At 43.2% G+C, this 22997-nt stretch overlaps 1 long non-coding RNA gene across 1 annotated transcript in view; it reads right to left on the minus strand.

Moving 5' to 3' along the window:
• The window catches only part of LOC138282332 (uncharacterized), a 116358-nt gene that overhangs the window by 42740 nt on the left and 50621 nt on the right, over positions 1-22997 (minus strand). Inside the window, exon 2 of the long non-coding RNA XR_011200923.1 lies at positions 10599-10710. This is a non-coding gene — a long non-coding RNA (uncharacterized lncRNA). The remainder of the gene's footprint in view (positions 1-10598; positions 10711-22997) is intronic.

Below are 22997 nucleotides of genomic sequence, written 5' to 3' on the forward strand. Positions count from 1 at the left end.
ACGCGCTCCCCACGGACAGTTTTTTTTTGTAAATTGGATAGCTTTCTCTTGTCTTTGGTGTAGGGGGACGTATCAGGGTAGTGCTTTCGATCCTAAAGCGTGACTTAGAAGATGGGTGACTTGCCCTCTCAGACATTTGTTATTATTATTATTTGGCCACATTACAACATGTGGCAAAATGGCTGATGGCCTCTGACAATTGGGAGAAGAAACGGCACGAAAGTATGTTAGAAGGGCATACCCTCCCTCAAATTCTGATGGAGGGGGGCCGCTCTGAACATCCAGTCCCGTTTCTAGTGAAACACACAGCAGCAATGTGGGAGGCGGCTGTGACGGAAGTATTACCTAGAGTACCCTTTGATAGGGAAATTACACTATGGGATCTAGCGCCAGATAGACAGTGACATGTCCATGGAACAATGGAGAGTGGGTGGCTGTACATTGGCAAGGGACTTATACGTGGGTGAGGTTTTTCTCACATTTCAAGAAGCACAGGACATACTTGAGGTAGGACCAGGACACTTCCTCCATTATTCCATGCTGGATAATACTGCCAAGGAGATCTAGGCAGGATTTCCTGCTCCGCAACAGGCCTCGAGAATACTAGGTTGGCTGCTTTAATGGGGTGAAGGGCGGCACTTGATTACTCTGTTCTACAAGGTGATGCAAGATGATACAGAGAATTGCCGATTCGCAGCCCGCAGGGCCTGTGATGGCGATTTAGGGGAACCTATAGCCGACTCAGACTGGACCCAGGCTTGTGTACTGGTGAGGAGAGTATCCTGGAACCATAGAATTAAATTACTGTATTTTAATTTCTTGCATCACACCTACATAACCCCTAGACAATTGAATAGGATGGACCCTAATAGAGATGCTGGTTGAACTAGATGTGGGGAATATGGGGCCTTATTTCTTTATATGACCTGGGGATGTGCTGACATTCAGAAATTTTGGAAAGAAGTAGTGTCTGCCATAGAGAAGACAACCGGGGTGGAGGTCCCCTATACGCCATTAGCCTCCTTGTTGGGAGTCACTAGGAGGCCTTGGTGGCCGTAAGATCCCTTATAAGATTGACCAGCTTACCTCCTGCTGGTGAAGCGAAGAGTGGCAATTGGGTAGATAAGTGTGAAAATACCACAAATGAGCTCTTGGATGTGCAACGTCAGTGAGTGGGGAGCGACAGAGGAGGCTTATATGCATCTCACCCGCACTGATGAAAAGTCTGAGGCAGAGATTGTGACATGGAGCCTGATCCTCAATACCTTTATTGCTGATAGCAATGATAGCACCTCCGATGGATCTGATACTGAATAGCAGGGGCATCTAATGGATGCCATCGGTAGATGACATCCAGGATAATCGAATGGAGGATGCTGGAGGGGGCTATGGGTACTCATGTACTGGAAGGTCACTTTGGATGCACACCAGGGGTATGTTTCATACAGATTTCTTTGTATATCTTATACACCTGACAATCCACTACTGTTAGCGGTTAGAATACATAGAGAACAGTACTCAGGACCTCTCAATTGTGGTGGAATGCAATGTAGATTTTCGAAACACACTGTAATGATAATTGTCTCATTGTTTAATTAAAAAAACAGTAAAACTGTTTAAAAAAGAAATTATGTGATGTGATGTGACATCTTGTTTTCCCCTCTTAGGATCTTCCAAGAGGATGTCTCTAAAGATGAGTGGTTCTAGGAAGACAAAGGGACACCGCTGCAGTTGGGGGCAGGACTCAAGCCCCCAGGATACCTCACAGGTGGTGAGGCCCACCAGGTCATTCCTCAAGACTGGAGGCGCTTATTGGGACCCACAACTCCTGCTGCGCAGGACGCTGCTTTAGTTGGGGGCAGGGCTCAGACCTCCAGGGCCTTTCACAGGTGGTGAGGCCAGCCATGTCATTCCTCGCTCCCAGAGGCACTTATTGGGACCCGCTACTCCTACTGCGAAGGACCTGCATGGGACGCGCCCGGGCGTGTGCCTGGCCGAAGACCAGGCCAAGAGGGGGCCTGTCTGTGACCGTCCATGCCGGACAAGGCTGGGCTGGGCCGACCTTCTAATAGCTCCGGTATTTACATCTTTAGGAGTAAACATGGGTCTTTTTTCCCCCTTTTGCTATGTTTCTTATATTTATTGCTTCCCACTGCCTTTTGGCCATTCGAATGGTCCTATAGCATCATCAAATTGTTTCATATTTACTCTGCCGCTTGATTTTACTCCTTTAAAGGACAAGAATTGTTTTAAGCACTTGACCCCAGCACACAATTGGTGACATGGGCAAGAGGAAATGTACCGGTGCTGCTGCAACCCCTCCTCCTGTAACAAATATTGACAAGATTTTGCAGCATGCTGTGGGGGATTACTGCTTTAACTGAAAGAAGGCTGTCCCTGGGGGAGGGGTGAATTCATCTAATGGCGGCCTTTCTCTCCAAGCCCTCTCTAGTGCCATGACAGTGGAAGATGCAATCGATCAAACTGTCTTGCGGGCCCAAACCCTTAGCCCCTGTACTGATGCCTTATTTGCAGATGCTACTGGTAGACGTCCAAAGGTTGCTATTAAAAATCATATTAATCACAAACATCTTAAACAACTGAGAGGGTGCCCTTAGGCAAATGCAATTTCTACCCCGGACTCTCAAAGTGAAGCCTCAATTCCAGTTTCTGCAGATAATGATGTCTTACATCGGAAGAATGCCCAGTCCACTCTGGACTGGATTAGTGACTTGATGGTGACATTTTTAATGAGGGTTAAAGAAGTTTTGGTGGCCAAACTTGCCCCGATTTTGGCCCCATTGACAGTGGTAGAGAAGGGAATTACTGAACTAAACCTAACACAGAACAACCTTTTACGCTCTGCTGTCCTGGCTCCGGGGTGCCCACAGTCTGAAAGCATACAGTACTCTGCAATTCAATCAACCAGTGATTTGCAGCTTGTGGCAAAAGACATCGGGTCTGCTTCTACTACACCGATTCCCGGCAGACATATAAACCAACATTGTTTAAAAAGTACTGCTTCTGTTGTACCCAAACTTAGTGGTGGTTTAAATTCCCCAAGAGGGAGGGTGGGTTTAACACAACCACTAAACAATTTGCCTGAGATATTCCAGAAGCAACCTGATATAAACCTCCCACCTGCATGCTGCCTTTGTGTGTTGGCATTAGCATGTGTGCCCCGTTTGCAGAAGGTGCAGAGAGAGACCAGGAAGAACTTACCAACAAGTGTCTAATTTGGCTGGTTCGGTACAGGAACTTTCCCCTTAGCATGGCAAATTACCTCCTTCTAACACGCAGGGTGAGTTGGCTGGGGCCAGGGCCAGTAGATCGGCAGGGTGATTGTGTGGTGATAAACTACAGATATCCTAGGTTGGTGCAGAATTTGCTTTTTAAATGTGCTCGGGGTTTTAGTGCTGAAACCTCTACTCAACCCCTTCCTCTGGGGTACTTTTATAAGCTTGGGCATGTCCAGAAGCAAACACTTTGATGTCCCATAATAGGTGCGCTTAGTTGGATAGGGACATGATGGGGAGGCATAATAAGTACACTAGTCATACAGGCAATTTGGGAATCCCTGTACATAACCTTTTTGATGCATTAGATAGGGTAGACTGACAATGTCATGGAGCTTGTTGATAGCAGGATTCGTAATTCTGGTCTGGGAACTGGGGGTAGGGTGGCAACATCAAATTCGAACATCTGTTGTGATGCGCTGGGTGACAATGGCGGGCTGTTACAACCTAGATTTCTCCTCTCTGTCATAACTCTGACCCAGGGAGAGAGCGACCAGCGTACCACTAGTGGTCTAATATTGAATGCTCACAGGCAGCCTGTCACTCCAGATGCCTGTACATCTAATCATTCAGGGTTCTCCGTGCCAATCTTGGAATCGTGGAATAGATTAGAATAGTATCATGTAATGTTGCAGGGTTGTGTAATAAAGCCAAGCATCTTGAATGGGGCAAATTTATAGATGCCCACTCAATCTGTCTCTTCCATGAAACCTAGTCTACCAGGCTTGTTCACCGATCTGACTATACTAATTGTAGTAAACTAGCTGTCAAAGGTGGGGGAGGTAGGCCTTTGGGGGCCTAGTGACTTAGGTTAGCAACACTCTTAATTGTAAGGCCCAAGAAATAATGGTCCCTTCAATGGATATTCTTTGTGTCTTGCTAACCTTTCAATCAATTTGTGTATACATTTACAATGAATATATTAGGCTGGGGGAACTAGCAGTGAATCATTGACTGTTGAATTATTGAACACACATATGAGTAGCATACTGGAAGGAGCAAGCTTGTGTGTGGGGAATTTAATTGTCAGTTTGAACCACTCGATGCTTGTCAGGTTCCCCTAACAGAGGATAAGGATGTTGCTTGGTCAATCCCTCCCATGGGTATACCATCTATTAGGAAGTGGACCTCTCAGGCAGTGCAAATGAATGATTTAGTATTGAATCAGAGCTTTCAGGTAAGAAATGGTAGGACCCCATCTGATAAAGAAGGTAAACATGCTTTTAATCGGTCCTCAGGAACTAGCCTTATTGATTATATCTTGGCAGACATAAGAGTTAGTCCATACATAAAAGACACGATGGAACTCAATAGCCAGACAATGATTACAATGCATTGGTATTTGTTGTAGAACTCACAGCAGCGACTGAGAGGGGTAGTGTTGATGAGCCGTTTGATCACAGTCTACAAGTCTCCAGTAACAAGCATTGTGTCAAATGGACCAATATGGCTAATTCAAGGGAACAGTTGCAAGGGATATATAGGCTTGTTAGTTGTAGCATTGAGCAGCTCCAGTCCTTGAAGTGCGATGTGGTTCAGGGTGATTTGCTAGAGCAAGTATCTATCATCCATAATAATTTATTTGCCCAGCTTACAGATTAATTTTTTGTGACAACTAAAAAATCCTTTAAGGGGAAAGCCCCTTGCGTCCTGGTGCAACAAGGCTTGTAGGACAGCCAGGGCCGCCCTCATGCTAGCTATTAGTCTAAAAATAAGGAGGAAATAAAAAAGAGGAGAGCGGTATTTAAAAGGTGCATCAGTTATGCAAAAAAAGAATGAGACTGGAGGCTGTGGTAAAATCTGTTAGAAGCAGCTAGGAAGTGTGATCAACAAACCTTCTGGAACCTGCTTGCAACAGGATGAAAGGAGGGCTATTGCACAATAGAGGTGACTGTCCCTGCTAATGCTTGGTTTGCTATCTTCTCAAGTCTGTATGTCCTAGCTAGCAATGAAGGTACTGTTGCATCCCATAGGGCGCAAGGTGAAACAGCGAGCAGACACAGTAAGGATGCACAAATGGAAATTGTACCAATAACACAGCCTGAGGTAAAACGGGCGGGGTTGAAGATAGTCCCCAAAAAGGCCCCCAGCCTTGATAAGATTCCAGGAGACTTTTACAAGGGGGAGACTCTCAATGTGGGCCGGGCAGAAATAGGACCTATGCACAAGAAGGACTTCCTATCAGATCCATGTAACTACATACCAATCAGTTTTCTTGATTGTTCACAAAAGCTATTTACTAGAGTTATTCTGGAGCATCTGTTAACTTGGATCAAGGATACAGGAATCCTATCTCCCCTTCAGGCAGGAGTTTAGGGAACGAATCAGTACAGTGGATCAGGTTTTCAGACTCCATCTTATCTATTGGAAAATAGTGACACTTGCAGGCAGTCAACTTTACGTTGTCTTTGTCGATTTACATTTGCCATTTGATTTAGTACAAAGGGAAACACTCTAGAGTCTTTTGGCAGATATGGGGGTCCCAGGTGACCTCCTGTATGCCACAATAAAACATCACAGTCATAACTATGCACGGGTATGATGTGGAAAACTGGGTGAGATGACGGAAGCTTTCCCTGTTAATAGAGGAGTAAGGCAGGAGTGTGTCCTGACTCCAACTCTTTTCACACTGTATGCCAATGACTTGATAGCTTTCTTGTCTAAGTGTGATGGGAATGCTCCCTGCCTGGCCAACATCAAGGCCCCGTCCTTGATGATCGAGGATGATACCCTCATCATTCCTTTATGGAGCTGAGCTATAGGGCCATAAGAACATAGGAAAATTGCAAACTGTAGAAAATCGCTTTCCGAGGCAGCTGATAGGGCTTCCGACTATCATTCCATTCATTCTCATCAGGCTAGATATGGATGTTAGGCCAATAGCAGAAGTGGTAGGTGTCAGGCCATTAATGTTCTGGATGCATATCTGATCAACGGAAGAACTTGGGACCTGCCTGGAGGGATTGGAGTAGGTTTTGTCCAGCTGGGTCCAGGAAGTTTTTCCTGGTTCAGATATGTAAAGGAGACCATTGTATAGATAGGTTGTGGTAATCTTTGGAGTGATCCCCGGGAATCTTCAACAATTAGTAAATTGGCTTTGAAAATTATATAAAGGCAATTTAATGGACTGCAATTGTCAACACACATGGTTCTCTCAGTGATACATTTCTTTAATTTACGGACGTTTATACATTTTAATGTTTTTTAAAAATGAGATAGAACCTCCCATAGCAACTGTATGTGCAGTTTAGGTATGGCACCCTGCCCCTCGCTTCACTGCCAAGTGGTGGTGCACATCTGTGGCTGGAGGGAGGTATTGCCCAGTGTGTGGCTTAAACGAGGAGACTGAGGGGTATACTTTTTTTTTGCCCTCCTTATTGTTTGGGAAGATGCAAATGGCTAACACTTATTTGTCATAACCTTGTGGTGAGAAACCTCACCGTGGCCCACCAAATTTTAAAAACAGAAGTTACTCAGACTACAGTGTTTGCTGTGTCTTGTTACTTGATTACAATGTCAAAAATCTGTCAGAAGCTGTGCTCAAGCTAGAACTTCTCCATCTGTTTGGCTCTCTACTAGCTGAAAGTAGCTTAGGATCCAAATATAAGGGTCGTTCTTTTATTCTTCCTCGGCTATGTATTGTTTTATCTTGCAGTTTATCAATTTGCACAAGTAGATGCTCTGCCCCTCGATAATTTATGCGCTGGGGTTATTTTCCTCTGTTTTAACAATGACAAGCACTGATTTGATTCTTGTTTTATCAATTTTTCTTTATTGATGTTCTTTCATTTTTATCAATTGATTTACCGTGTATTGTCTTATCATTCTTCTTTTAATGTTTTTTATATTTGCTGCTTTAATAGCAACTTGCCGAAATAAAGTATTCTGAGGATGATGATAATTTCAATCTGAAACAGGCAATGGGCTTTGTCTGCAAGTACTGTTTGGCCATGCAAAAGAATAAGGAAAACCACGTTTCTGAACCCAAAGTATTGTGACGCCCACCCTGATCTTGATTGATCCTGTACCATAGACATATATGATACCAGAGCATTCGGATAAAATGATAAAATTTTATGAACTGATTCAGCGGGGGAGTCCTTAGAAGTTCTGGCACAGCAAAACAGCTGTATAGTAAAAAAGCCCAAAAATGTAGAGTTTAGAAAAATTATATTGCCTATTTGGATGAATCCATTCTGGTTTACAGAGAAATATATCTAAGTTAGTGGCTCAAACAGCAATCGAGTACTCAATGCCCATCTTTCCATTGTTTGCGTTCTTGACCAGGGCAATGGTAGGCCACACTTTGACAGAACATGACATAGGGGGTCATTCTGACCCTGACGGGCGGCGGAGGCCGCCCGCCAGAGTTCCCCCACCAAAATACCGCTCCGCGGCCGAACCGCCGCGGTCAGAATGCCCTGCGGGGCACCGCCGGCCTGTCGGCGGTGCTCCCGCCGACTCTGGCCCCGGCGGTCTCTGACCGCCGGGGTCAGAATCACCCCCATAGTCTTGAAGTCTATTCACCAAAAAATCACCATCGGCCTATCAAAGCATTGATAATTATTGATTTCTGGCTATCTGACCTATCACTACTGCCCTACCTAAGCCCTGGTCAGAACACAATCAGAAATAAAATGCTTATATATCTCTCTGGAAGGTGGTACGGACTCCTCCAAATAGTCAACATCATTGTTTTAGGCGACAGACAGACCAACTCAAGTTGTTAACCTCTTTAAGTAGTCTACTATTATTATGTGCAGTCCAAACTATGGTTATGTACAAGCCTTGAAAAAGTCCATTGGACAAAACACATGTTGGCTTTTTTCTACATGGTTGTGCTGTTGTACCAGAACTAGTGATGTATTAAACTGTAAAGAAACATTGACTTTCACGGACTCACCTGCTGAATCAATTCATAACTGTATACTGTTTTTCTTGTGTGGTCCGATATCATGTGTATCTAATGTTTGTTTGATAGCAAAAACTTTTGTTAGAACGCTACCGCAACACCTTTAGGTAGCAGGGTGCTTGGATATTGTCAGAGCAGCACATACTGACCTCTCACACAATTCTGTAAATTTTTTGGACTTATCATACCAGCTTGACTTTGTGCCATACAGGATGCGCATCAGGTATTGTTCATGGCTACCATTATAATAGTGAGTCTTTACCACAGATTTAAGTCAACCATCATCTGTGAATCATTGTTATGTTATCTCTTTAATTTGTAGAGCTTTATCATCATCCAAAGCTGTGTAGGTGCCAGAGTGACAGGTTACACAACAGTGGATTCACCTTGTTCGTTTGGGCCTTTTATGTAAGGCTTAGGTCTTAAATGTAGCTCTGAACTAACATTGATTGCCCATAAATCTCACAGACATGGAAATTCCAACCACAGGTTTGCCAATATGTATGAATAAGAGCTGCCTCATGAGTGGACCTGCTTATTCTCAGGATCACCAGCTGACATTGGTTACTTGATTGCTGCACTTGGATTACTTGCTGTGGCATAGGATCCAAGCTATATCTCAGTGAGGAGGCCACGTAAAGGCGGAAACTAGTCTAGGTTTGCATGTGTTTCCTTCTGGATGCACTGTTCTCATGAGGAACTGCATCCATACTGATTTGCAGAGGGTAGGCATATCTATAGAGTGGCACATTCGGCTAAAGACGGTAGTTTGGAATGCTACCCAGAGGGACTGCCAGTGCTTGATTCTATTTGTACGCATTCCACCATCACCTTGTGCAACTTTGCTCTCATCATAGCCAGAGCAGAGGACACATAGCTACCGAGGCACTGTATTTTATTTTGGCAATTTTCATAGACTATCTGTTTTTTTCTGAATTTTCAGCAGTTTTGTCAATTCCTGCTCAGGGGCCAACATTTTTACAGTAGTTAATCTAAGATAAAATAAAGGCAGTGAGTGATGAGACCTTAAAACAGATTCCGTTACAGAAGGTGGGGCCAACCCAGTAACACTGGGACCTGGGTAAGTAATAATGTTATAGCAAACAATTGACCCATGGGGGAAGTGTAATCCTGAACTTCCACGGCAGTGGTTGTATCACTAAAACCCTCTGACTCAATAAGATTCATTCAGTATTAAATGCATTTTATTAGAAAACATTTACTTACATTGAACAACTAAAGCAAAATATTATTAGAACAGGTGCTCCTAAATAGTGCAGTGCAGGTGAGTAAAGTGACAATAGCGCAGTGCAGGTGAGTAAAGTGACAATAACGTGCATCAGTGCTATTTACAAGGCAATAAAAACAAATGTGTATTACACTTCCCCTGAGGACCACTCTTTGCTATTACCTTAAAACAGATTCAGCAGCAGTGTTTTAAACATTTTGAGCTTAGAAAGGCACTGCTTAAAAATAGTTTTAATTTGGGGGCAAAACTATAGATTGATAACCACAATGACACCTTAGCCATAGCCTTGTTGTACATACACTGAAAGGGCTTTAGGGCCATATGTACATACACATTTTCCCATGGACACAGAATGGGTAAAATCCTTTGGTACATCTGGCCCTTAGTTCTTTATTAGGTAGAAGACCATACTGGTAATTTAACATCTGGAACCTTCAATATTGGAGGGTATGGAAATACAGAAGTACATAATTAGCAGGTCATTCTGAGTGTTTCACTCAGGAATAGGGCATTAAAGTATTAATGCATGATTTGATTTTCTCATATCCGTTGCTATTTTTACCATTGACATTTCACCAGGTTCACTAACGAAATGTGTGCATGGAAAACACTCCAAAGTGCAGAGTCCTGCACATCGCATAATCTCAACTGGACACTCAACACATATATACAGCTGAATCAAGATTACTGTTTCACTTTAGGGGGATCTAAACCTCTGATGACAGAATACAAATTAAGATGATTTTTGTCTGGGTCATAATTTTAGAATTTCGATATTCATGGGTTCTCAATTTTATTTACTCGAACACTGATGCTCCCAGATCTCATACCAGGTGTCCATACAAATGGATGGGCTCACAAGTGTTCTTCTTATACATATAAAACTAACACCACATATTTTGAAGAGTCTGTAACCACAAAACAGTGGGATAGATTAATAAAACTTTATCACATCAAATAATGATATGATAACAATCTCGGAAAACTCCACTGCTAATTCCATAGTGATGCAGGAGTGTGTAACAGGACCACCATGTACCTTACTCACATTTCATATTTCATTAAATACTTAAATATTTTAAATACTTAAATATATGGACTTGCAACAGTAAAGAACTCTCCTCAAAGGAGATTACCTTACATGATTTAATCCCATCTCAATTATATTCCTTTGTGATGCCCTTCATTCTTCTGCAGTGGGTTCGAAATGATCCCTTTTCTTCTTTGGGAGGTTTGGGAACCAGATGTGACACCTTTGAGATAAAATATTATCAAAGATATGAGTGGATCTGGGCTTCCTGGCCAACAACCAGCATTTGCACACTTACAATTCTTATGGAGTTCATTCTTTAAAAAAAACTTGTTTTATATGTCTTGTTGTAATTAGGTTGCTGAAACAGCTTAATGGAGGGACTTGCTAAAAAGGTTGTTTGTAGCTTCAAATAGGGCTCTCTCTTCAGGAGTCTGGTAGTCTCATGTTGTTTAATTTAACACAACAAAGTAGAAACTGGGCCTACGGTGACTGGGACTGAAAGATAAAAAGAGATACTTACTGGCATAACGTTTTTCCATTTCTTTTAATTTCATTTTCATTACTTTTTGCCATAGTACAAAATCAATGCTTAACACATTACTACTGCATTAGATTATTTTCACGCAAGAAACAAGAACATTATTTCTTCCTATTTCTAAAGAATTCATTAAAAAATAAAATTGTCTTTACATCAATGTCATCGATCAAAATTCTCAGCATATGGACTAGGAGGTACATATTTTGTGGAGAAGAATCAGAGATTTAATTCAGATTCCATCGAAGAAGTTTAGTCTGTCTCATGAAGTAAGAGTTAACCTTTCTGTAGGCACTAACTTTAACAAGTCAACCATCCAGCTGTTGATGTTTGCATTTGCATCTCCCTTTCGTTTTCTTCTTATTATTGGCATTCTTACTATGACTGCCTTTTGGGTCCATCCCAAATATATTGTTTGTTTAGAGAGTGAGTTTTGAGTTTCTAGTTTGGAAATGTCATTAAAAACAAACATTTGCAGTGCAATAGATATCACATTTACTTGAGATGAAGCTCTTGGTGTTGTAAATGTATAACAGATTTTTTTTTGCTACATAAATTAATCAACCCTGCTGCATATCTTGGCCTTTTCTGTTACATAATTCCAGTAGCTCTGCATATAACTAAAGAGCCAGTAGGCCTACTAGAATATTGTTTCAGACAAGTCCCTTAAAACGTAAACTACTCCAAGGGAAAAAGAAAAAAAAAAAAAGTTCAGCCATAAGCAAGCTTAAAAGTACACTGAATGGTGGGATGGGTTATTATTTTGGGGTCTCCTACTGACCTATTGTGGGGACTCAGAGATGATCTAGACGGAAAGAGATCCTTGTGGTGAACATTTTGAAGGCAGTCCCTCTGTCCTAGGACCACCACAGGCTAAGTTATGTGCAAACATGTTTTGCAAAAAGAATGCCCTGCAAAGCATTATGGGGCAAGTTTCCAAGTGCTGCGAATATTGTAGTATGTTGAATGTAATGCTCAGAATAGCCCCTAGAGAACACCAAAACAAATACCATTTGTAAGAAACACTGGCCAGATGTATCAATGTTTCATTTTGCATTTCCTAAACAGTGAAATTTACATAATCGCGATCTAGGAAATGGAATGTAACAATATAGCAATTCCCTAATAGTGATTCCTACAGAGTTGCAATCCCTATTAGGGAATCACTGTTAAGAAATGAAACTCCATTCGTTCTTATGTGCCTTCAGGCCCATAGGTGCGAATGGTTTTGCATTTACTAATTTGCGATTTGATATTAGGGAATCGCAAATTAGGAAATGCAAAACCAAGGGTGCCGAGGGCCTAAGGCCCCCTTTGATGCACCCCAAAAATTAATTGCGCACACATGAAGTACCCAAATACCCTAAAGGCATGAGTGCGCTACATGGCACTTTTAAAAATGCATTTTGTATGTATTTTAAAAAGTTGCACACAGTTACCGTCAACTTGGAGTTGACGGTAATAGAATTTCCTAAATGCCCATTTTGCATTTAGAAAATGCTTCATGCATGTACTTATGAAATCACTAATAAGTAATCCCTATTTGCGATGTCATATTTAGAGAAATGCAAATTGCGATTCTCTATTTGGAGTCATAATTTTAGGGAATCACAAAAAGTTACAATTCCCTAAAATGGGACTGACAATGCCTTTCATACATTCGGAATGGCTATTTTGCATTCACAAATAGTGAAATTTTGCGATTCACACTGTTTGCAAAAGCAAAATACTTTTATGCATTTCACCCACAGTCACGTAATCACACAGTTAACCCCTGGAGAACGCAACCACATAAAAACAGAAAAGCAAAAAATAATGCAGCGTAACCCCATATTTAGCTTTTAAAGAGCACAATGTATTATATACTTTAATTACTAAGAAATCTACTACAAAAACATTACTAACTAAACCTTTCAAACTACTCTCAGCTATAAAACAAAAGTTCCAGCAATGAAAAAGTAGAAAGAGACACTGAATGATGGGAGGGGTTATTATTTTGGGGTCCACACTAACCTGAGCGGGGACCCAGAGATGGCATAGATAGAAAGAGAGAAAGAGTGTGTTGTGCTGAACGTTTTGGTGGTGGTCCCATTGTCCTAGGACCACCACAGGCTGAGTTATGGGCAAAATGTTTTGAAAAAGAATGCTTGCAAAGTATTATGGGGTGAGTTTCCCCATTTGTAGTGAATATTGTATTATCGGCTTTCCCGCTGTGCTGGGCGAGCTGCTTTGATGACTTCTGTGTTTTTATTTACGTAAAGCGTTTACCAATTACAAGGTTTTTTTTAAAGCCATGGAGCACAAATGGGAGAGGCAAAAGCAAAATTGAAATTACTCCTTTTAGGTAACAGTGTGAACAATGTAACAAACACTCCAATACTGCCGATCTAGTTTGCATGGTTCGTGCTCAAAGCCCCATAGTTGCGATGGAGCGCAAAGGGGAGAGACAAAAGAAAAAAGTAGTTCACTCTCCTGAAAGTATTTTGACAACTATGCAATAATCCATGTAATAGGGTCAGTCTGCAAGGCATATCAAAAGAGCCTCAAGACAGGACAAAAGTAAACTATTTACCAATGACATCAGGAATTGTTGAAAAGCAAGACCAGGAATGAATGAAAGTGAAGGGTGTGAGATGGGTGTGCTTGAAGCCCACAGAATAGATTACAAAAGGTTGAAAAGCAGTGCAGGCACGCTGCTATGCACAACCTAATGATAGTTTTTCACCCAGTGCCATTGGTTCCCTTACAATTAGTTAGTCTACTTGCTACTGTTTTCCAAAAATGCTTAGGTTTGGGCAATTAAGTACGTTGATGTACGTTCAAGAACTGGTGTTTTAAATTATTAACATTTTTGCTGCATTTTGAACATATTGTGAGCAATAGCGCTGTAAGGGAATAATAAGTAATGCACGCAGGCTTTAAAGAGCTGGTAGATGGCGACTAACAAGGACTCCTCCAGAGACGATAGTTCTAACTGATCTTTGTAGACCTTTCAAGTTGTAAGCAAGACTTCCAGTGCACTTTAGATAGCCGTAGAACAAATAGGAAATAAACCTGCAGTTCCATGTCTGGGAGTAATTTGCCTGTTTGCATTGGTTTTCCGCTGCTTCTACCAGCTCGCACCCAGATGCTTATGTCCCTGCACTTTCTTTTCTATTTTGAGTCCTGTGGGATATTATTTGGGTTATCATGCCTTGACCCACTCCCCTCCTCTCCCGCCTGCGCACTTCCTGCCTTTTCCCTCTTCCCGCCACCCAGTGCCTCTCCCTCCCCTAAGAACTACTTAATAGAGGCCGCAGCATGGCTTTACAGCGGGCGCGCACAGGTGCGCCAAAGGGAAGCCCATCTGCGCCTGGACCGCACCCAACGCTAGGAACCGTGGCCCCCCACTAGCCACTGCTACTCCACCGTGTAGCTCAGAGCCATGAACCCAGGATAAAAAGCAACTGCTGCACTGCCTCCCCTCCAGCAACCAAGGGACCCTTAACCTGCCGACGCTGCTGCTTCTCCTGCCACACCCACCCGGAAGACTATAAACAACCCAATGCATCCTGCTCAACACCTGATCTCTATGCAAACACGCCACTGAAATCTGGGACAACATCATCTCCATCTAACCCGACGAGGCCTTCATCACGAAACCTGGCTAAACTCCTTCTTGAATCCCGACATGGCCACTGCATTACCCAACGGTTACAAGACCCTACACTGAGACTGCACCAACAAACACAGCGGGGGCATCGCCATTATCTTCAAGAACACAATTAGATGCATTGCCACCAACAAAAAAACCACATCCCTCATGGAATACCTCAATTTCCAGCTACAAACCGAGGCCAAGACAACTGTAAGAGACACCCTCGTATACACACACCTAGGACCCTGACCCACCTTCTGTGGCACCATCCCCAACGTTATTGCACCACTAGCCCTCGACTCCAACCACTACATCCTACTCAGACAACTCAATTTCTACATCGACAATCACAACAATGCCAACTCCACCACTCTCCATGAGCAACATAGGCCTCACTCAAAGTCACTGTACCCACATACAAAGCTGGATACACACTCAATCCCCTCTTCACCTCTAGCAACAAAGTCAGATTCAGCCACGTCACAGCACTGTCCTGGTTCGACCACAGCATCGTTCACTTGACCATCGCTGGTGCTCAACACACCACCACCAAGAACCACAGAGCCAACTATCACAGCTGGAGCAAAGTAACAGGAACACAGGGGATGCACGCCCTCGGCTCATTCAAAATCAAAGCCTCACCCTGAACTTCACTAGGATCATCAAACGCGCTCACAGAGTTGCCACGCAGTGACACAGTGTGGCAGCCCATATTGCAAAGCCACCTTGCTTGGCTTGTCACAGCCTTGTGAATATGGACCCCATTCATGCATAACACTGTGTGAAAGTGGCATTCCATTGGTGTTGCTTGGGGTGTACCCAAGCAACACCCATGGAACCGGAATGGATCTGGTGCATTCCCAGATTAACAAGTCAGCGAATGCGTCACATTCCTACGCCACCGCAGGGGTGGTGTAAGAGTGACGCAAAGGGGAGAAATATTTGTATTTCTTCCCATTTTTTTCCTTGTTTTATGTGTGCTTCACCATGCAGCACACATAAAAAGAGGAAAATTCCTTGTGATTGTTTTTGTGTAGGTAGGTGATCCATAATGCAGGCACGCTTGCACTATGGTGAAAGGGTGTCTGTGTTGGCGTTAGGCAGCAATTTGTGAGCCAGCACTGGGGGAGAAGACAGAAATGCGCCGTATCTTGTAAATACAGCGCATTTCTGCCCTATCCCGGTGGCACAGTGCAACACAGCAAGGCACTTGCTGTGCCGCCCTGCACCACAGGCCTTGTAAATGAAGCCCCTAGTCTCTGAAACCATTGTTAAAAATCTTCAGCAGGACAAGGCAGCAGGCTGTGGCAGGGATGGGTTCCTCAAGGCCAAAGAGCCATTGGATGATGTCCCATTGAAGTCATTGACTTTTGTTGGAAAAACGTCAAGCGAGGGAAATTCAAAATTTGGGCTCAAGAAAGGTCCCTTACAGCCTGGATAATTTTGGCGCCTTCACCCGGTGACATTGTCACTTTTGTCAGGTCAGATTTCTCCAGCTGGCAAGCTGTGGCTGAACAGGGCTCTACTAGGCCAGATTCCTTCTCTGCAGCGTCCCTCTGAAATGGATTAACTGCTGTGGAAAACCCCTGAGGGGAGCAAACTGCCTTTGGCCCAGCAGCAGTCAGAGTGCCTTGACAGGTTTGTTTCGCAGCTCTGTGTTCTCCAGACTGAAAAATCTTTAAAAACTTTAAGTCCCAGTTTTTACAGTTAGTCAGGAAGACTAAACTCTGACACTTATCTAAGGGCCCCAGGACCTTATGGATATCATTTAGTGGCTGTGGGGGAGGACATTAAGACATGCCTTGAATTCTCATTCTAGTAGTGGCACAATATGTGCTGCAGTTCACTAGTGACACTTAACTTATGAGCCCTCGGTACACTTTGTACCATATTGGCATCTTTAGGGGTCAGAGCACAAACACCGGGCACTAGACAACATGGTCCCATTGTGCAGAGCCCAAAAACTAGCAGGAAAATTCAACCACAAAATGGGGGTGGCCATGCACAAGCGGCATTTTGCTACACTTTAACTTTACAATAATTTCTAGCACAAAGTCAATTACATTACATGCTAACGGCACAGGCATTTCCTAATGATATGTTTAAGATGTCATCACTGCTCTCTTATCTTTCTAAAGCTCCCATGATATGGGTGACTCCTTTGATATTAAATAATAGCAGTTGATTTAAAATTATATTCAGTTTCTAATACAACACAATTTTAGCAAACATCAGACCACCTAAATCGCATGTACAGATTGCTTTTTTTCTGAAAAAGGGGAATGGATGATATATATTTCCTACTACAGTCTACTAATGGCAGAGGTCACATGGACCAACGAGGCTACTGTAGCAGCCTCCTATCAAGGCTGTAAAGAAGAACTGACAATTACATTAGCCTTAGTTGATTAGCTGTTTGGGCCAACCAACAATGACCAACACCTTAATTGATCTGATCTTGCAAGTTAATTCACAAAAGGTGCAATGAAAACGAGTAAAGCAAGATTCTGTCTATGGTAAAAAACCAGAAGCCAGTCAATCTTTACATGAGTTGATGCAGACTGGTATGTTTATGTTTCAAAAAGCTCTCTTTCAAGAAGAGAAGAAAATAAGATGAAAATTAGGACTATCTCTATTATGGAAGCCAAAGAAACTACGCGAGGCAATGTAAAGAAACGGGCAGGCTTTCTGCTAAAGTTCACACCTATGGTGAATCCACAATAAAAGGAACAGTCTGTCAGAAAGAACATGGCCCAGTTCAATTTGGAAGTTTTGCTGACAATTCTCGCCTTGCCCCTTCACATGTTTGCCCAAATAGACTTCGGGAACTTAGTGTGTTTCATTTATCAAATATTCCAGAAAGTTACTGAATGTCCATAAATGCAAACAGAGGCAATAAAAGCCATTGATGAAAAGGATATGAGTTGGGAAATGGACAATATGTAACAGAAGGTATCCTACTTGTGACAAAAAATTAGGGGTATACATAACTTGCATAGTTACGTGTAGGTTGTAGTGTAATTATGGAATGACCCAACAATTCTGCAAGATTACACAAAATTATGCGAGAAGGGTAATTCAACATTTAGTGCTAATTTCTTAGTGCAAAAATGACTCCTCAAGTGCAAAATGGAGGATGCAACAGAAGTTAAATAGCGAGCTCAAGCAACTGCTCGCTGTGAGAAAACAGGGCTGATTGCAGAGGCCCCATAACTTTTTGCCCCCATTTTCCACTTTTTGCTGGTGTTTTCCTGACTTTAAAGGTGCCCTGGGTACTGTTAACCAGTCCCAGGGCCTGTGCTCTGTGTAAAATGGATATGCAAATTAGGCTAATTATAAGTGGCTAAGTTAACCTACCTATAAGTCCCTAGTATATGGTAGGGCATGTAGGTTTAGGGACCACAGCATAGGTGGTGCACACCTAGGTGCATTGCTGAGGTGCCCAGTGTCATTTTAAAAGCAAGCCTGCCTTGCTGGCTGCTTTTAAATTAAAGTTATATGCAAATTCGACTTTGGAATTAAAGGTACTTCCAAAGTCTTAAACTACCTTATTTTTACATATAAGTCACCCCTAAGGTGTGCCCTATGTGCCCCTAGGGCTGGGTGCCATGTAACTATAAGCAGGGACTTTATAAAAATAGATTTATAAGCCCTGGTGAGGTAAAAACAGCCAAATTCGTTTTTCCCTCATTGAAGTAAATGGCCTTCATAGGCTAGAATGGGCAGACTTTATTTTAAATTTTAAAGTCTCCTTAAATGTTGCATACCAAGAATTTGGTATCAAATTAATTGTTGTAATAAATCCTACAACTTCCAGTTGTTGGATTTAATATAACTAGTTCAGGTAAAAAGTTTAGACTTTACCTAAAAAGTTGCCAATTTCAGCTCTGCATTGTTTTTGCTGCTGTGCTCTGATTGGCCAGCCTGCAGCAGCTTCTGCCAGGCTGCCTTGATGAGCTGTGAAGTGGCCAGGCTTCACACAAAGGAATGTGCTTGGGGGAGAGAATCTCCCCTCAGCAGATGGTGAGGCAGGAAGGGGGAGGGCTGCCAAACTGGTCTTCAAAGGCAGAGAAGGACATTTGCAGCACCCAGCAACACCCCCACATACTGCAACCCCAGACAGCTAGGTGCCCCCTTGATTAGATTAGGAGAGGGCAGGAGAGGGGTGTGTTTATGATTTTTAGCCACACCAGTGGGTGGGCTCAGCCAGATGTAACCTCCAAAAATCAGATTCATCCATGTTGGATTTTTAGAGACTGTTGCCTTCTGGGATGGATTTTTGCCACACTTCCCAGGAAGTGGTCATCACAGGGGGACGACCCTGTCCCTGATTGGAGAACCAGGGCCCCCCTGCTTTTCACCCAGGAGCAAGGATAAAACTGGCAGACCTGCACCCACACCTCAGATCCCCTCCAGAATTCAACAAGAAAGGAACTAAAGAAGAAGAAGGACTGCCCTGCTGGACCCCTGGCCTGCACCTCGACCCTGCACTCAGAAGGACGGCACCAGCTGCACACTTGGGCTTCACCACAAGAAGGACTTTGCCTGGCTTCAACTGGTTCAAGGAGGGACTCCCTGTTTGCTACAGGTGAAACATTGCTAAACCAGAGTCCCCTGCACCAACTCCTGAAGAAAGCGACCAGCTGACCACTGTCCAGTGGCCAAAAAGGAGTTTGCTCCAGGTGCATTCTGGGAGTTGAAGTCCGCACCCCCAAGGACCATCACAGAACTTCTGGACCCTTGGGGTGAGCTGTGGACCCCAAAAGAACCTTAAAAGAACATCTGGGTGAAGCCCCAGAAGTTTGGAAAAGATTTGAGAATTTTTGGAAAAAAGCTCCAGAGAGGGACCGACCCGCCGTGGAAATTCTAGCCGGCTTGCCTCAACCGCGACCCGGCCTGACTTCGTGGTTCGTCCCAGTAAAGAAAAACATCCAAAAAAGAGACTAAGTCCGAACGTAAAAAGTTGACCGGGACCACCCAGCCATCGTATCCGAGAAGGGCTCCATGGACGTCGGATCAAGATCCAGGTTTACCTCGGTCGAAGGATTTTCATCTCGAAAAAACGACTAAGTCCGAAGGTAAAAGTCTCCACCGAGGAAACCCACATCGCGTATCCGGACAAGGGCTCCAGGAGGTCGGATTCAACTGGCAGGTTCGTCCCAGTGAAGAAAAACTTCAAAATAAAGACTAAGTCAGAAGGTAACTTTTTAACCGAGGCCTCCTGCGACCTGTAGCCGAGCAGGGCTCCATCGCGGTCGGCCCCGGTCGAGGTGCAACCAGATGACCCGATTGGCGCTTTTTGTTTCTAAGCGCTAGAAAAGTAATAATTCTTAAAAAATTCATATCTCCGGTTCCCCTGAACCGATTTTAATCGTTTTTGTGTCATTTTAAAGATAAAAATATAAACTATTTTTATAAATTGGTTTTGGATTTTTAAACTGTTTCCTGTGTTTTATTTAATTACTGTTTTGTGATATTTGAATGCTTTACACTTTGTCTCCTAAGTTAAGCCTTGACGCTCGTTGCCAAGCTACCAAGGGTTGAGCTGGGATTAATTTACTGAGACCTAACTGTACCTATGTGGAGGTTAGTGGCTTGTTGCTAGGTGTAGGCACCTACCTGCCCTACCAATAACCCATTTTCCAACACTCGCTAAATGGGCACTTGGGGTAGGATTTTCTTGCATCTTACTCCCAGCAATTAAAGCTAGTTTCTTAGCACAAAATGCACCCTTGTGTTCAAAATGGACACGAGGATGCATTTTGCACCAATAAACAGTGCTAAATTCAAGTAAAGGCTGCCTGTGTTTTTCCCACAAACTACTCTTGATTGCCAGAGTGGGTGTAATCACGTTATTATTGGTAATTCCGCATCAAAGAGTAATGCAGAGTTATCAAAATTACTCTGATTAGTCTGACGTAACTGTAATTCACCCAGCCCTAAACAAAGAGGACATTCGATGTCATACATGCTCCAGCATTTCCCTGGGTATTGGGAGTCACCTGGGTAAAAATCCATAATCTTCAGAATAGTTGTCAGGATCATGTAATCACTCTCTCCTTCTCATATTAGTAAGACTCATTGTTATACTTGTCCAGAAATGAAAAACTGCCAGAGCCCAACCTGCTTGATGGACAGCTCTACCCACAGAAGGTTTGCAGACAACTCATGAGGAATAAATTCTTCCTACAGATTATAGAGAATTCCGTGATGTGCTCAGCAAGAGAGGGGATGATCATCATTGTTAGACCTTACATCCTTGGCATGGTATTTCCTCAAACATTTTGCCTTCACTCTTCCTGTTTTGCTGGATTTGTTTATGTTGACCGTAGGACTCTGAAATGTACTACTGTTAACTAGTGCTAAAGTGCTTGTGCGTGTTTGCCTCAAACATTTTGCCTTCACTCTTCCTGTTTTGCTGGATTTGTTCATGTTGACCTTAGGACTCTGAAATTTACCACTGTTAACCAGTGCCAAAGTGCTTGTGCGTGCTCCCTAAAATATGGTAAAATTGGCCTACACCTGATTGGCAGGTTTAATTTACATGCAAGCCTCTAGTATATAGTACTACATGTGCCCAGGGACTGTGAATTAAATGCTTCAAGGTGGCCTGCAGCACACATTGTGCCACCCACTAAAGTAGCACTTCAAAATATGTCTCAAGATTGCAACTGCAGTCTGAGGTGAGTTTTAAAACGGTCATTTCGGATCGGCAATATAAACCTTTAGCCATGCCTAAACCTTCCGTTTTACAACATGTAAATCACCACTTAGTTAGGCCTAAAGGCTCAAAAGACAGGGTGCATTGTATTTAAAAAGTAGGACATGTGTGCCAAAGGTTTACCAGACTTGGAGTGAAAAACTCCCAAAGTCGTTTTTCACTATTGTAAGGTCTACCTCTCCAATAAGTTAGCGATAGAATACCTTATTACATTAAATACGTGCTAACTCTGGATTGGAAGCAGACAGAGATATGCTGTTTAGACTCAAAGGACAGGTAATTTAAAAATCTCTTTAATGGTAAAGCCGGATTTTAAGTTGCAAATCTGAAAATACAAATTTTACAAAATTGGCATTTTCTTGCCCCAACCATTTGTGCCTCTGACAGTGTCCTGGGTCACATGACTGAGAATGGCTGTGTTGTTGGGTTTTGTATATTCCTCCCAGACAGTAACCCAAAGTAACTAAGTGTGGATAGGTTGAACCATCCTGCTACGTTGGCTGGAGGCGGAGCTGTCCCCTGCCCCACTTACACATCAAAGGGCGTCGCCCTAGACAGTTTGGAACCTAGATAGAGGAAGAGAAGAACTTTCCAGAATCAGTTATGGGGGAAGGACTGGGTGTTCCTAACCTTTGGGAGACTCAGAAGAAGGACTGCACTGCTACTGGAAGGACTGTTCTGCTGCCTGAGAAAGGAAGGCTAGGCTTGTTCCATGAACCCAGGACCACCCGATTGACTCCAAGGGCTAACTGGCTGGCCTCCTATGTGTGCTACAGGGACACATAACAAACTCCAGAGACCCTGTAACTTACCTGCCTACTTATGTTGCTTCCAGCGGGAGTCCTAGCCTCAAGCCTCAGGTCCTGAACCCTTGGTGTGATTGTACAGTGGCGGCCTCCTACCAAAAATCCAAATCTGGAACTGTGAACAAAAAAAGCTGCTTGGAGAACCGATAGAAGACGCAGACCTACTTGCCAGTCGATTTACCCAAGGTGCATCCCCAATCGGCCTGACTTCACTGTAGCGCCACCTACGTTCTTCCCCACAGCAGCAAATACTTTTCAGCACAACCTCTTGGCGAAGGTATCCGGCATTGTGGAGCCCTCTTTGGCTACAGTCTGCAGCTTTGTCCCGCTTAAGGAATCTGACCTCCGAAAAAAAGTCTAAGTCCGAATGTAGAAATCATCACCAGGCTTGAAGATGACCAACACCCTGGCAACTGAGATGACTTTCTCAGCCTGGATATCGAACTTTTCCTGCTCAGAGATTTTCCTGCCTTCACCAACTGCATCACAGAGACCTCGCTCAGTGGCTCTCCAGCATCAACTCGTCCTCAGATGCAGGATGGTAAATTGCCCCACTGAGATTCTATCTTCGCCAGAATTTTGCTGAAATCTCCTTTAATACTGAAAATGAGGTGAGACCAGACCCCTTGTTTCCATCGTGTAGTCGACCTTAACGTTTAATTTGACCCAGTCATGAGTGACCAAATACCTGTGGTTGAAGCTTTGATCTCGTAGGCACTATTTTCCACTAAGAACTATACAAATTCATAACTATGGTTCTCTGATGGGATTTAATTAGGTTTGGTGTTGTTTTATTTATTAACATCTA

Source organism: Pleurodeles waltl, chromosome 2_2 (assembly GCF_031143425.1).
Source record: "Pleurodeles waltl isolate 20211129_DDA chromosome 2_2, aPleWal1.hap1.20221129, whole genome shotgun sequence".
Lineage (NCBI taxonomy): Eukaryota > Metazoa > Chordata > Amphibia > Caudata > Salamandridae > Pleurodeles > Pleurodeles waltl.